Here is a 17,315-nt window from a genome sequence, read left to right as displayed (position 1 = left end):
CAGATACCTGTAATTTTAGGTACGTAACAGATCTGGATCGTTATTCGTTCAGGTATTGAATACCCGAAAAACTCGAAGTACCAGAAAAATGCCAGAAACACGAAAAATATTCAAAAACTCAAAACTACCTAAAAATATTCAAATATCCAAAAAAAATCCAAAAAATTAACATGACCATAAAAACCAAAAATACCTAAACTTTATCCACATACCCAAAATATATTTTTTAAAATTTTGAAATTTTATTCGAAACTCAAAACTATAACCGAAAATCTGAAACAAAAACATATTCACAATATCCAAAAAATACCTAATGACAAAATATTTTGGGTACTTTTGTTACCCAATAAAGTCTTGGATAGGACCCGTACTCGAACAAAGCCCCGCAGGTCCAAAGAAATACACTATAGGTACTTTTCCTTGACCTAGACCCAAACCAAACCTGATTTCGGGTTGGTTTCGGATAAAATACCTAGATTTAAGAGAGAATTACATAATAATGTACAACAAAATCTCAAATAAACTAATTCATAAATTATATATATATTTTTTTAAAAATATCTTCTTCTATGTAATACGAATTTGTAACATAATAATGGAAAAAAAATTAAAATGCTAATTCATATTAAAAATTATGTACAATTTAAAAACCCGCGCTTTTGAAGCGCGAGTCAAAATCTAGTTTGATTTTATATTGGATTTGAATGCATTTGTTTGGATTTTTTAGTTAAAAATACAAAGACTCAAATCCGAGAAAAAACCTTTGCAAATTTTTCTTAGATTTATAAATACTATATAGATTTCTAAATTAATCAAAATATATAAAGCAATAAAAAACAAATTGCATCCATACTGAAAGCCCTTTTTAGGCTTCTACGCCACTAAAAATCCATCACATATGGCTTTCGGTTCACCGACGAACGAGAGCCACTGATCTCTCTCTCTATATATATATATATATATATATATCATTCAAAGAAAATATTAACATTGTTTTTTGGATATAAATGGTATATATTTTTTAAAAAGTAATGGAAACCAAATATATCACGATGAATATTTTCCTCTTGTTAATGGCTCCACAACTTTTTTTGCTACGTAGAGCCTCTTTTTAAAAAAAAAAAAAAAATTGGCATAAAGGGATAAGTGAAGAGTTTACAACCTCATTGAATTTTTGAACGGTTAAGCTACATGCTTTGAATGGTGACCAAGGAAAAGAATAATAACACTACATTCCTTAACATTCTTTAAAAACTTTATCACGAGGAATAGTTTTTTATTTTCATTCCTCCTCATTTTTATCCTATCCGTTGTGTTCCTATGATAGTTACCAGTCACATTTTTTAAATCTTTTTATTGATGTAAGTGAAGTCTAATCATAATATTTTATCATGTTTTTGTTTTGTTTCGAATAATATCATTATTGTTGCGAAAGAGATAGAAATCACTTTAAACTACCTTAAATCATGTTCTAAAATTTGGGATTTATATATAATTTATTTTGATTGAGGATTTAGAAAAAAAAATAATATGTAGCCGTTTCTATCCACAAACCAAAAATAGGCAAAAATCTACATAATGGTTTTGTTTTGGAATCCACATCTTTACATTCAGAACTAAACAACTTTAAACACGTGTCCCACATGTGGAATGCAAAAAAAAAAAGAATACATATGAGCTTCCACAAAAAAATACATATGAGCTTCCATCGCCGGTTTTCTTTTTTTTTTGAAAAAAGATTTAAATTTGATTCAAAAGAAAATATAGTTTTTTACAGCTCTGGCTACATTTTCTATGGTATTTTCAGAAATGGAAAAACATAAATAGAAAATAACTCAAAGTTCACCGAGATGGATCAAATTTGGACAGCTCCATTCCATGTTTGATATGCACCACCCAAAGCCCTGGCATGGTTCCTTTGTAATGACATAACTCTGTTTCTGACAGCCTTGTCGATGAACTTAATGTTGACTTCCTCCGAGGACAGAACCTCACCATCCTTTCAAGCATTCCTCTCCCTCCATACTGTGTGAATTGCAGCTTGGAACGCGTATCAAGCAAGGAAGAGTGACACACGGTCTACCTCAGACTGGGATAGGAATTCCACAATAGTAGAAGCGTAATAACTTTTTCACACTTATTAAGAAAACATATAAAATTGTAATTTCCAATATTAACATTGTTTCCAATACATTGTTTTTCTTAATTAACTATTCCCAATAACTTTTAACCAATGAAATTTTATTAAACACAATTGTATTTTTTGAAAAGTACAATTTTTCATTAATTAATGTATTGAAAATGTAAAAATTGTATCTTTTTGAAACAATTTTTTTCCTAAAACATTGATCATTTAGGAACAGAGGGAGTACAGCAAAAGATAAGATTGAGTTTAAGAAAAAACATGTGTCCCGCACTTGGAAGGCAAAAAAAAAAAAGAATTCATATGAGCTTCCACAAAAAAATACATATGAGCTTCCATCGCCGGTTTTTGTTTTTTTTTTTGATTTTTTTTTAAATTTGATTCAAAATAAAATATAGTTTTATACAGCTCTTGCTATATTTTCTATGGTATTTTCAGAAATGGAAAAACATAAATAGAAAACAGCTCAAAGTTCACAGAGATGGATCAAATTTGGACAGCCCCAATCCATGTTTGATATGCACCACCCAAAGCCCTTGCATGGTTCCTTTGTAATGACATAACTCTGTTTCTGACAGCCTTGTCGATGAACTTGATGTTGACTTCCTGCGAGGACAGAGCCTCACCATGCTTTCAAGCATTCCTCTCCCTCCATACTGTGTGAATTGCAGCTTGGAACGCGTATCGAGCAAGGAAGAGTGACACACGGTCTAACTCAGACTGGGATAGGAATTCCAAATAGTAGACCAGTCTGTAGAGAAGTGGAGTCCATAAAGGTTCTGAACCAGCTTCCTCCACACTGTAGAAGCGTAAGAACATGAGAAAAAGAGATGGTCGCGAGTTTCAAAATGCCGATTGTAGAGGACACAACTTCCATCTATGCCAATATTCCAGGCCACCATACGATCCCCAGTTGTTAAACAGTTTCATAATGCGAGCAAAGTACAGAATCAAAATTTAGGTGTTGATTGGTTAAACCAGAGGGACTTGTGCCATGAAACCTTGCTCGTCGTAGAGCGGACGTGGTTCCAAGTATTCCAAGTAATAAATTCTGACATGTACACATTGTTCTTACCCTTCCATAGTGTCTCATCCCCAGAATCAGATCTAACTAGTGTTCTAAGGTTCTGCTCTATAGAGATAAGCACTTCAGATTGATGATTTCTTCTTCTTCTCTTTGTCAAAGCAGTAAGAACCATATCACTCCTGTCAATACCCATATCAGTTTGGCCTCTCGGCTCTGTTAAGTCCATTAGGCATCCCTCGGTGACCAATTATCTTACCAGAAAGACGTAGTGGCACCATTCTTCACCTCGACTTTGCAAAACTAACTCACTATACTTCACGCTTGATTTAACGGGCGAGTTGGTCGGTTTATCCGGTTCAACTCGCCCCTTTGGCGAGTTGAATGATGGGTGTTTTGCTTTCCAGGATCCGCTGTCTGAAGCTTTGAGTAGCCTTTCTCGAAGACTTATCGTGTGAATCATTTTCGGAATTGTTACGAAGTTCAATTATCTATTCTTTTGAATTTTATTTATTTTTTTCAAACAGAACGTTTCCTTAGAAGTTTTCTGACGTTTGATTTCGTTGTGGCCGATTTTGACCGAACAGAGATATAAATCACACATCCTAATCATCAAGTCTTGAGAACACGCCTGAAGAAAACAATTATGAGCTGAACAATCATTATCATGCAAAAGAGTACTCAGATTAATCAGATTGAAATGAAAAGATGGTACATGTAAAAACATTTTTGAGAATCAGGGAATCAGACAAATAAACTGTACCACTATACTGAATATGTACTTTTGTCCCATTAGGCAAAGACACAATTATGTCAAATGTTGAAAGATTTCTCGGAACATACTAAGATCATAACACACATGGCTAGAAGCCCCACTATCAATGATCCAAGATGAAGGAGATAAAGAGGAGGAAAGTGTTGAGAGACGCTGATGGTTAGAGGTGAAAATGTGGTTTTCAAAACGGAGATTGGTGGAAAGAGAGACAGAGTTACCAGAGGATGATTGACTAGCCATGACACCTTTGTCTGAGATTGAAGCCTTACAACATGAATCTACCGTTTCTGAAGACTGAACATGAGTATGAAGCTGCTGGAAGAGAGACTGCAACTGTTCTCAAGTCAACTGAGGCACCTGGAAATCCAAAGTTGTAGCTTCCCCCGAAGAAGAGTGAGAGACAGCCCCCCGGAAGTTGTTGAAAACGCATTAGTAGTGGCTTTTTGTTGTCCAGTATATTGACCAGAAGATGATCTATTAGACTGTTTGTTCTGAAAATTATACGACCCAGTCGTCTTATATCCTGGAGGAAAGCCAATAATGCGATAACATTTCTGAACCTCATGGCCTTGTTTGCCACAGTGTGTACATACATGACGATTAGACTTTGGCTTATAAACATTGTAGGCAGCAGCATACTCCAGAGACTCCATGAACTGTAACAATTGAGAAGAGTCTGGAGCTTGAAAGACCACACTATCAGAGTTGATCACATGGCGAACAAGACGTTGTCTCTCATCATGGGCAACCATATTGTAAACTTTTTCAATCGATGGAATAGGCTTAAGCATCAGGATGTGACTTTTCGTCTGTTCATATACTTCATTCAGTCCCATGAGGAACTTAGTCACACGACTACATTGCTGCAGTTTCTCCCATAACAAAGAATCATTACATTCGCACTGGCCACAAGTACAAACAGGAAGTTCAATGTAGTTCTTGTACTCCTTCCACAAAGTAATCAGTTCAGTGTAATACGCACTAACATCTTTATAACCCTGTTGTATAACACTAAGTCTCTGCTCAATCTCATATACTCTAGGTGTATCGTCTTGCTTAAACCTACACATCAGATTGTTCCATATACTCTCAGCCGTAGACATATATAAGCTCTGGCCTATTTGCTTCGATACATAATTCAATTAAACAAGTCGCAACAAGATATAAAGATCATGAGTTACGATCAGTAGAAGGAGGTTTACGAATTGAACCACGCGCCAAGCTTATTGCGAACATTGAGAGCCATACAAACAGAACGTCGAAACTCAGCTCCATGGTCCAAGAGCGGAGACACCGGCGAACGATTGGAAATAGATTGCCAATCAGTGACAGGTTGATTCGAGCGAGGATCCATCGATTGCGAAACAGAAAATGAAATTCACAGCATTTGCAGTAAGAATCCAGAAGAAAATAATGATTGCTCCGAGGAAATCAAAGAACTCAGCAACAATTATGTCAAAGAAAGTACGAAAGAAAAATGCAGAAGACGATGATGGTGACGAGATGAAAGAATCGAAGGATTGTCGCCACTAGCTGAAGGAGAAGATGATCGGAAGAAGAAATGCTCATGATGAAGAATTGTTGAGCTCTGATACCATATCAAGAACTTTAAAGTAAAGAAGAAAGTGACAAAGATGGAGAGAAAAGTTTGTTATGAAAAATATCAATCTTCACATTAATCTGTAAAGTAAAGTTGTTTATATACAACTGTTAACCTGAGCTAACATAAGCTTAACCAACAACTTAGTGTGCTAACATACCCATGAGTATTTAACACGTGATAGAGATCAAATTTACTATAATCAAATATTAAAATCTATAAAAGCCAAAATGATAGCTTCAGCCTTCGCATGGTATCGTAGTAATACATAAAAAGTAAAGAGGTTTCATAACAAAAGGTTATCGTAATCACAAACTACGTTTTTACTACTTCTGAAGTTCCGCTAGATGAATATCACAACTTTTTCTAGCAAATCAAGAGCTTCTCATTCTCTGAGTTAGACTCTGTCTTTTCCTTATGGAACTCCATCTCAATCATTTTGCAACCGATGTAATAGTATCTTTAAACAGCTTGATTCACATATAATCTAATAGCCATTAGGACGCAAGATCCTATCCATTTCCAGCATTACATATGTCATCTCACACCTGCGTAATCCAGATCATTACTTAAGCAATTATCAAAACATCGATGAGTTTCATTGTTTTTTAAAAGCTTTGAGATTACCTTTGGCTTGTAAACAGACCATCAACGTGAAAAAGATCATAAGTTCTTGGATACATCGATAAAGCTTCACACCTATGAAACAACAGATCACATTACATATGCGAATTCAAAGTGATTAAAAGTAGATAGAATAGGCTTTGATTATTATACCTAGAGAGATATTTCAGTTTCTGTACATGACAGCCATTGTTGAGAAGCTTGAGAGCTTCGTTTCCAAATGGTATAGGACAACCAAAATCAAGAGTTCATCTGCATATATAACAAAATCAAATTCAGAAAACTGGGGAAAGAAATATATATAAGCTTAACATTCAAAATTGGAGAAGGATCAGTAAAGGAGATCACAAGTAGGGAAAACAGAGAAGACGAAGAAGATGGAAAGATTAGGTCGAAGATTATCAGATGTTACGGGTTTCTGAATAAACTGTGACATGGACCGTATATGAGCCAATAAAATCTTCTTAGTGGGCTTAGCAACTGAGCCCAACCGTAGAATCCTATTTTTATTTCATTTTCAAGTTGCAATTTTAAGTTTAAGAAGAACTGGCCTAGCATGAAAGAGTATTTTTTATTGGTTAATTTAAAAATTTTATTTGGCATGCTTTTCCATTGAACATATTGCCCTTTTAATATTGTAAGATATATATATATAAGATACTAGGATCGGCCCGGGCTACGCCCGGAATTTTTCTATTATATTTATTTTTAATTCTATTATTTTACTTTATTTCAATATAATGTATATATTTATATTTATTATTAAAATATAAATTATTTTAAAAAATTAAATGTGCTTTTTATTTTGCTAATTTTTGGTCTAGAAGATTTGAAATTTTTACTACTCAAAATTTGTTATATTATTATTGTAAACTATATTTCACGTGGTGTACAAACATACTAAAACGATTTAAGCTTAATTAAAGTCTGAATATATTTATTGCCGCACTTATTTAATAGGTAAAATAAATTTTAAATGAACAATCTTGTTAAAAAAAATTTGTTAAAGTTTTTTTTTTGGCTTGAGAACCATTAAATTTATAACTTTTAAGGGTATTAGGCATTTATCTTTTGATTTCTTTTGTTCTTCTCCATCTAAGTTGATGTATTTTCACTATATATATATATATAATTAGTTTGAATAATGTCATAATCGTATTTGTATAATACTGTTATTTTCTCAGAATGGGTTGGTGATCAAAATAATTATTAACAAAGTAAAAAAAAAGTTTTGCATTGTGGTTAAAAATCTACAGTATAGTTGTGTCACATGCTAATACGTATGTAATTGCATTTTTTTCTCATATAATCTACGAAATATGCTTGCATGATCATTTATATCATCCATCTATTGCAAATGATTCTTGTTTTTATGTTTATTGTCCTCAACGTTGAAGAGCAAATCATTATCATACGTTTTATTTTTATGGTTACTCAAGTGTTCTTAAGTATGTTAATTAAGTACTACCTAATAGATTATAGTCACTTTTTGTCTTTTGTTTTTTCATAAACCCTCTCTGCTTACATTAGGTACAAATACATGTTTTGAGAGAAAAGTGCAACCCGTGCAATTATGTCAACATGAATTTACTTGAGGAGACTTTGAAGCTTTGAGAAGGGATGTCTTTGGACCATGTTGATCTATGTTGTTTTGTTTGTCGTCTCAATGGCGATGAGCTTCATTTCGATATTTATAGATGAGTTGTAAGATCGCTGGAATACTTCATAAATTGTAGAAAATGTTATGTATTGTAAAGATTTTTTTGGTCAATATAAATATTTCTTTTAGATTTCACTAATGACATCATTCATATTAACTATTAGGTGACCTTTTGAGAAAATGCAATAGAGTCCTAATGTAATTATGATTTCTCCCAAAATAATTGGGTTTACATCTGTTAACTGTGTGCATTATTAATTGGAGTCTACAACCGGGATTTTCGTTTGATGAAGCACTGGGTTTGTTCTTCTTATACATTCTTTACGGACTTGATTCGTCGAAATTTGAAACCATTGTCGGTGAGCAAAGCCGTGTTTACTTTGTTTTCAAAGAAGCAATTGCCTCAGGCCCCACATCATAGACATACATTTAGGGCTTCATTTTTGATAAGTTTAGTTGGCTTAATTGATCACTTTGCTATATGTAATTTTGTAGTTACAATATAAATTAACATTTCTTATGCTTGTTTCTTTTGTTTTTTTAAAAAAAAAATTTATATATTGATTTTTTGTTTATTTCTATTTTTGTATAATATATTTAACTTGTTTTATTTCTAATTGCTTCAGAAAGTACTAAACTTAATTAATTATTCAGCTAGATAATTATACAATCTCATAATCAGAATATTTAAGCTTTAATATTCTTTAAATTTTACTAATAATATAGGTTTACAGAAAAATATAAGTATTTTTACATAACACTATTTGATTCTCTTATAGAAACTATTTACAATTAACTATGAACAAAATAAATTGTATAGATTTCACACAATTATTTTTATAGGTTGATATAATAATAACGGTAAATTGTATATATAGACCCATTTGTAAGGCCTCATATTTTTCTTATCTCAAGCAACGGTTAAAACATCTTTCCTCCGCTCCCGATTTCTCTCATCTGTTCTCTGTCTTCTCGCTTTTTAATAAAGACATTTAATAAACTTTCCATCTTTTATTTTCATATCTGTTTCTTTGCTGAGAAAACGGAGGAAATTTTTTTTCTCTTTTATTACAGACTAAGTCCGTGTCCGCGCTACACGCGGATATTGTGTGAAGTTAAAATTTGTATATGACCATAGTTGTGGCTGTTTATGGTTGTTGTTGCAATAGATTTAGAGTAATTATAAGAAGGAATATATGAAATTAAGTATTTTAAAATTTATTGCTCATTTTTTTATGCAGATGAAATGGGAAGTGAATCGATTGAGATGTAAAAGTGGAGGGGAGTTTATGTTTTTGGTTGTGTATAGTGGCTTTCTGTAGTAATGGAAATTAAATTAATGTGTTGAAAATTAAAAATACAGTAAAATATCTATAAATTAATACTCGATAAATTAATAATCTCTATAAATTATTATATTTTGCCGATCCCAAACTTATGCCAGTTTAAATTTTGATAAAAATCAATAAAAGAATAAGATAATAATTTTTTTAGAAAATTCTATGCAAATATTTGATCCCTTTAAAATTAGGGTAATTCTCCTAAATAGACCATTTTCAAATTTTTATCACAAAAAGGAAAATGACCAAAAACTGAATGTCATTAGAAAATAAGATAATTTACTTTCTCATCTCATAAAAGCATGATAGAATTGTAACATTTTGGTATGCTCTTAGGGTTATAAATTGTTTGAGTTCTTCTACTTGATTTAACAAATAATGTTTAAAAGACTTTAAATCTTAGGAAATCCACAACAGTTTTGCACCTTCTCTTTTCAAATCATTGGCAAACTATATTATGTAATTGTTAGGGAAAAAATATCAAATTATTTTGTAGAGATTGTGTATTTTCACTATATTATCATCTGCTGGCTTAAAATAATATTAGAAATTTTTTGAATTGAAAATTAAATACTAATGAGAGAAAATGATGGCTAAATGTCTTAGCAGATTTGATCTTAGAAGTAAAGAAAATTAAAAATTAATGTCAAATTTAGTTTTAAAAGGTTTTGTCTAAGTTTTTTTTTTTTACCAAAAAAAGGTTTTGTCTTCGGTTTGTGTTGATCTTTGTTTTTGGAAACTACTTCCTGTATGAGTATGTTGCAGTTGTCATTTGATAAGATAAAATCATTTGCTTCACAGTGGAATACTGGCCGGAAGCTCTAATCTATCTCAGTGTTTATATAGATTTACATATTTGATAGATATTTACAAATGCTGGGATTAATTTCTGTTTATACATTAGTTTTGTAGTTAGAGCTGTTTTCTTCGTGTTACAAAAAAAAGAAAAAAAAACTGTTTTCTTCAGAAAAGAGTTTTAACAAAAATATATTTTCATTGATGCAGATCAAAACCAATTCAAATGATGATAGTAAGATATTTATTAGTAAACATAATTTCGTCAAGCAAGTTCCTGACATTTATAATCATATGAAATTTCTAAATCCATTTAAGTTAATAAAAGGTAAGAATAGTGGAGAACATACAACACATATATATTCCATAATTTATTTCCTTTGAGTATGTTGTCATCTATATTTTGACCATAATGTTTTAAAATTTCTCTACACTTGCTATACCATATTGAACTCTAACATTTACTGGTTAATGACAAAAAACCTGAAATGTCAGCATTTAATCTTATTTATTAGTACGATACAGAAGAAAGGACATCGGCTTTCATCAAATACTATTTCTATAGGCATCTCCAACAATGACACCAAATTTGGTGTTGAAATTACACCAAATTTGGTATTTTGGTGTCTTAATTTGTTTGTCATCTCCAACAATGACACCAAATTTACACCAAAACTAATATAATATATTATTTAATATTTTCAGTTTTAAATTTTTTATATTGTTAATATTTATAATTGGTAAATAATTGTTTTATCACATTTTTTATTTTTTGTATTTTTATTATTGGTAAGTGATAAATGATAATAGTTATTTAGTGATTTATTTTTAAAAATTAAAATTTTAGTTTTTGAATTTTGAGAAAAATCAACTAAAAATAAAAATTAAAAAATGTGTTAAAATAATTAAAAATAAAATAAGATATTTATGGTTAGCTACAAATTTGATAATAATTAAACTATATTATAAAATAAAACATAATAAAATATGCATTTAAAAGATTTGGTGTGATTTGGTGTGATGAATAGTGTTACATCAAATTTGGTGGAATGGTGTGAACTTTAATGTTTTGTTGGAGAATTTGGTGTCAATGGGAGATGGTCTAAAGAAATCATATCACTTAATCAGTTTTATTCTTTAATCAGCTTCTCCTTATATCAGTGGGTGCTTCCAAGCTAGCCGACAATGTCTAAGTCAACAGCTGCATGGAATAATAGCCAACACGTTCACCAAGGTAGGTTATGTACCGAGAATTTTAGTAATCGGAGTAGGCGTAGATGAATTTATAAGATTGCAGTGTATCTTATTTGTTTAACCAGTTTTTATTTTTAATCGGGTCATAACCATAATTTTAAAACATCTTTCTACAAATACAGGGTGATATAAGTTGAAATTTTATTTTGCTGATCAAATAAGGTGAACATGGAAAACTGAACCAGCGGTTGCTTTTTTTAAAAAAAAAGAGAAAAACCAAGCTTGATAGAGAGCAGGAGGGTCTGTGATTTTGCCTAACTTGAGCAGCTAAGCCTTGCGTGCCTTCTTGAGTGCATAAGCCTTACGGTCTCTCAAAATCTCTGGCATTTTGACTGTTAATTCCCCAGATTGTTCAACTTATCCTCCTGTAAAAATCGATCCAGCAATCATTATTTCTTGCCACTTATTGATTATCTGAGAAAGAAAAAAGCTTACATTTTGTTAGGCTTCAAGCTTTCTCTGCATAGATTCATGTTCAGTTCAGTACGAATCCGGAAAGGAAACACCTTGATTTTGGTACACATTTTTCTGAGCAAGGTCTTGATCAATAATGCTAACCATTATTGCAAACAGATTATTGGCTGGGATCCAACTGACTGTAACATGATCAACATCAGGTTGAACCTACATAATGAATCAAGAAAAAAAAAAATTAACTTTGTGAATGAGGAAGAGGGAAACTAAAAGTGGCAAGATACACCCTTTGTTGAGCCGAACAGACACACCTTTCTTCCTTAGAAACAGTTCCAGCTCATATGTGAACTTTTCTAGAAGACCTCCCTTCAGTTCAACTTGGTCAATCAATTGTATTTGTAACAAAACAGTGTTGATCAGTAATGAAGATTAACACAGTCAAGCTTGTTTGTTTATCAAGCTGGCAATATATTTAGTCAGAAACCGTTACTACTGCAGTACTTTCAGTCCTTGTAAAGTCAGAATCTTCATAAGAGTCAAATAAGCTGCAGTGATAACCATTTAGAAACAGTTACAACAAAGATACAGTAAAGCTAGGAGAGATGGATGGATACAGTTTAAGCCTTTCATTGTTGTTTTCACCAAAGCAAGATGGAAAAATGATCTTCAAGAGAGAGATGATACCTTTCAACCTCTTCCTTTGGCATATCTGTAATAAGCAGTTCATCATCACCATGAAGAAGCTGAAACAAAATTCCAAAACATATGTAAAAATGCAACTGGCGAGAAAAGACCAAGTAATATAAAACAACTATTGTAAGAAGCTGAGTACACAACCTTGGAAAGTTTAAAGATGGCATGATGGATTTCATCTCAAGCAGAAGGACCAAGAGCAAACTGCATCAATTTGTTCTAGCCAAGGAAAAACCCTGAACCAATAGGAACCAAAATTCAAATCAGAGACCAAATGTGACGTATATTAATCTCACTTACATTCAAGCAACACCCAGCTATTCATAATTACAGAACAAAACAAAGAATCCGACCTTCCGTTGTGTCTAAACTCCTCAAATTTGATATTTTTCATGTCTTCTAAAGAGAAAGATGGACAAAGTTATATTTTTCAACACTCTCTGATATCATTAACAATACTCTCCTTCTGCTCCCTTTCTTTTCTTCTTTGTCATCGACAAAGCAACTGCAACTGCAATAACAACAACAACAAAAACAATACCTTTAGGGACCATTCATCTGATTTCTCTATTAACTTCCTGAAAGAAAAAACATATAAAGAGAAGAAGACATGCACTTAGCTACATAACAAAGAGACTGAAGAGTACATGAAACACAACATCAAAGATTAGCCTTGTCGCCATTGTCGGTGAACGGACAGTTCCTCTAGATACCTGCGTTGGGTAAATAAGCAGATAAGCAGGAGTCTGTGATACTTTACTTGGCTACCCTGATGGCGTTTTTGGTTGTTGCATTTTTGGGCAGACTAATGAGGTTGGCCCTTTATACAGTTTAGACTGGCAGCTGTTGCAAGCCATATAACACCATCATCATTTGTACCAATGCAAATTCAAAATATGCAATATGTTTTCTTAAACTGCAAGTATAAGCTTAGTTTGCAAGTGCTCATATTTTTTTCTATATAACAAAGTTTTAGTACCTGAGACATTTCCTTCACACAGTCAAGCCAAGATATCGCCAGTAAAAGTCTCCACCTTGGTCACCTCTGTTGAACTGATTAATGCACCATTGCTTTGGTTCTCTGCTAACCTAAAACATGATAGGTAGTTAGCTAAAAGTTGTATCATTTAATTATGGGTATTGAAGAAAGGGTAGATAATTTACCATAGGATGCACTTGATAATTTATAAAAGGTACTCTGCATATGACAAATCGTTGCTAGGATTAAACTTGAACGCACAATCCACACAGTCAATGATAAGTTCATTAAAAGGGGAAATATAATTTTCTTACTCTTTAAGCTTAAAGGTCTGAAGTATAGGGAAATGTTGGCCATCAATTAGCCTGAGATGGCCGGCTACATCTGCAGAACCAATAACTATCGTTTCAGAGACTGAGGTGAGGTTGCACTATCTTGGAAATGCGATACAATATCCTGATTCTATAGTTCGGATCATTGAAGATACAACTTACCGTACAGATCGCCTTCACGTCACAGTTTCCCTTGAGGGCTTAAACCTGAATCGCTTCGAATCAATGGAAAAGCAGTTCCATTCAATCTAGGACGGCACAGAGTTGTGAGCGATGCTGATAAGGGGTTGTTTTCATTGATAACGAAACCTTGTACGACACTGCCCTGTCCATGTGTTATTTCAGGTAGAGGATGTCGACGAAGCGAAAAGGAAAAAGCCCGATTAGAAAGAAGGGGCGTACCTGTTCATCGCCATAGCTTCAGGCTCTTCAAAGTAGGCTTTCGGGATTGCTTGGAAGTAAGTTTAGACGAAATTACGAAACTGTTTAGCCATTTATTCATGAGGAGAAAGAAAGGGAGGTGAAAAGAATCCATAAAGAGAGGAGTAAAGAACACAAATGATTGATAGGATGGATAGCTGTAACGGAGAAGACGAAGTAGATGGGATGCGACAGAGACGATGGAAGTTGCAGAAGTGGACTTGATCTGGGCTGTAAAGAAATAGAATGAGCAAGTTCATAAGAAGCTCATCATTTTTCATTGTCGACTTAAGAAGAAATGACATGTTAAAAAAGAGAATTTTGATTGGTTGATTTTTTGTGAGGACGTGGATATCCTCCCCATTCACCATATTCCCCTTTTAGTATAGGTTAGATATTCTGTTTTCCTTTTGTTGTGTTTCTCTCGGTGACCAGTTCCCGGTTCGTGCATGTTATTTCTGTTAGATTCTGCAGATTCTTCATCTCTTCAAATCAATTTTATTTATCTAATTTTTTTTAACGCCTCGAACTTTCTCTCAAAATATATGGCGGAAGAGCATCGATCTCAGACGCCTGAAGGCCACACCGTCTCTGTTCTAACAACTGCGGTTTCCTCGGCAGCTCCACTACCATGAATCTTTGCTCCAACTGCAATGGCGATTTCTGCCTCAAGAAACAAAGTTGCCTGAAATCCACCTTCAAATCCTCTATATTGACAGTTTCCCCGCAGTCGTTGGAAATCGTTTCAGTCTCTTCACTGATGATCTAACCTCTGGTTCGAAACTCATCCGCTGAATTGAGATAAGAACGACGAACGTGGCAACGCAGACGAAAACCCAGCCATAAAGACGGTTGAATCATTGCAGGGCATGCATGGACGACTTGTTGCGAGGCCATAGATACCCAGAGTCTATGGCTGCATCTTTCATTTCAAACCGCCGGTCGCTGCTCTCAAATACGGAAAGTAAGATTTCTCTCAATTTTAGGAAATTTGGTGATGGTGATAAATGGATGAATATTAATCTTTTTATAGGTGAGAATCACCGACTAAGATGGACAGATTCATTGAATTTGAGATCGTAGTCATAGTGGAGCGTAAGAGTTAAGTCTGGGTTAATTATCTCGAATTAATATGACTTGTAACGTTTTGGAGGTAGGTGAAGCATTGAGTCTAAAACTTCATGAGCAGACTCCCATGGGAAGGTTACTGACCCATCGACTATCTCAGAACAGCCATTGTTGGTAGATAGACGCAGAGGTATAGCAGATGAAGCCTAAAATTATCAAGCAGGAAGAAGATAACATCGATATGGACTTCTTCTTTATCTGGATTTCGGCCCAAAAACTCGGTAACTATCTGTATCAGTATTTTTAATCTAATTTTCGGAAAAGCCCATTAACAAAACACAAAGCAACCAATGTTAAATTAAAATAACGTGGATTGAATGGTGGATAGGTGTCACAATGATATGAACTGACTTATCTAGCTGGTATCATATGTGAACGCACATGAGTGAAGCAAACATCTGTTTATATATATATTAGGGCCGGCCCGCCCTACGGACGGGATGATAATTTGAAAATAATGTAAATAGTTAGAGTAAATATTTAATATAATTTTTATTATTTAAAAATATACATATTAGTTAAATTCTGTACATGTTATTGTACTGGAAGACTAAATAAATCAAGCTATCTTGATAGGTAGTTTTGATTCTTTTTTTTCTTGGGTGTCATCGCACTATTTTTGGTAATTTTTGGAGGTGGATGAATTTAAAGATTCTCATCAGGAAAGAAAATAACTTGTAATTATATATTAAGTAAATATATATGAGTAAAATTTATTGTTAGGTCGATTAATTATTAGTCATGTAAACCAAAAATAATCCTACTATATAAAAGGGACTAAATTCAAGGCTTTTGAGACTATCCACCTCAGCCAAAATATTCTCATCTAAAAAGAATTAAAAATAAATATCATTTAGAAAATAATTAACTAACATACAACTTTTGATATTTCTAGAAATTTCAAATTTGTAACTGCTAATTTATTAATAGAATCATATATCTATATTGAATTATGTTATATTTTAATAGTTAGACTTTAAGGGTAAATAAATTATTAATTTATAATATATAATTTATAACTTTATATTGTAGTTATAAATAAAGAGAAAATAACCGGGAAGGATGAAGAAGCTCATGTAAAATTATGTAATTAAAATGGTAAAATGGTGAGTATGATGAGGTGAATCTAAGAAAATTTGTTGTACAAATTATGGTGCTTTATTCGTCCACTATAATGATTTAAAATAAAATATATATTCACATAAATAAGTCAATATTTGTTGTTTTTTTTGGTAAGATGTTAAGATTATTATTTTCTAAAAGGTTACACTGTTGTTTTTAAACAACTTATTACAGCAAGGAAACAAAAACAACCAACAACAACTCAAGGTAAAAAAAGCCTTAAGGAAGTCTTATACAAGAAATATAAAAAGAAGTAGAGAAGATGAGAAAGAAGAACTTACCGGGTAAGAGAGGAGACGGTCACGCATCATACAGTCGAAAGAGGCAAGGATAACTGATGAAGGTGAGGAGACATGACTGAAAGTAGAGCTTGATGACTGGAGTAGCATGTGCATCTACGTTGACGCGAGGTTGATTGATCTAGGCTGCAACAGAGTGTAGATCAGCCGGAGGAGAAATCCAAACTTCAGCAGCAAAAGGCTCCCATATCAAGTGAGAGAAAGAGCACTCAAAGAAGAGATGATGGTGAGTCTCTATTTCCAGATTACAAAGGGCGCACGTTCCTGAGACATTTAACCCCCAATGCCTCAAGCGATCCTTGGTTGGCAGTCTTCTCCGCAAAACCAGCCATGATATAAACGCATTACGTGGAATATGTTCCTTGAACCAAATATTCTTGTGCCAATATGTATTGTTGATAGTGTTTATATTCTTTTCTGACATTAGTATCCATATTTTTTGATAAACTGATCCAAAGAGATTAGTTTGTGGAGCTAACCAAATGAGGATTATAGTGTTTACTTTGAAAAAAGTAATAGGTTGAATGATAGATGGCGTGCGTGTCTTTTCACATGGAAATCTGCACATATATTAAAATTGTAAGTTTTGAATCATAGAGAAAATATAGTGTTTATGACTGAAGTTGGTACATTTCGAAACTAAAGATGGCTGAAATTCTTCTTTGTCAAAATGCATAGATGTGAATCTTATATGAATAGAGTTCTACATTGCT

The 17,315-nt window shown here is 33.0% G+C and overlaps 1 long non-coding RNA gene across 1 annotated transcript; it reads right to left on the bottom strand.

Annotated features, from left to right (window-relative positions):
- Positions 1–5,605: 5,605 nt before the first annotated feature.
- Positions 5,606–15,213, bottom strand: LOC103863656. The gene is made up of 13 exons (XR_004457611.1): positions 14,036–15,213; positions 13,796–13,958; positions 13,616–13,685; positions 13,487–13,520; positions 13,302–13,411; positions 12,676–13,035; positions 12,467–12,558; positions 12,314–12,372; positions 11,651–12,174; positions 6,515–11,580; positions 6,320–6,418; positions 6,170–6,241; positions 5,606–6,090 (listed from the first exon to the last, which is right to left on the bottom strand). It is a non-coding gene; the product is annotated as an uncharacterized LOC103863656 (long non-coding RNA).
- Positions 15,214–17,315: the final 2,102 nt, after the last annotated feature.

Source organism: Brassica rapa, chromosome A04 (genome assembly GCF_000309985.2).
Source record: "Brassica rapa cultivar Chiifu-401-42 chromosome A04, CAAS_Brap_v3.01, whole genome shotgun sequence".
Lineage (NCBI taxonomy): Eukaryota > Viridiplantae > Streptophyta > Magnoliopsida > Brassicales > Brassicaceae > Brassica > Brassica rapa.
This window is presented reverse-complemented; position numbering and strand designations above follow the sequence as displayed.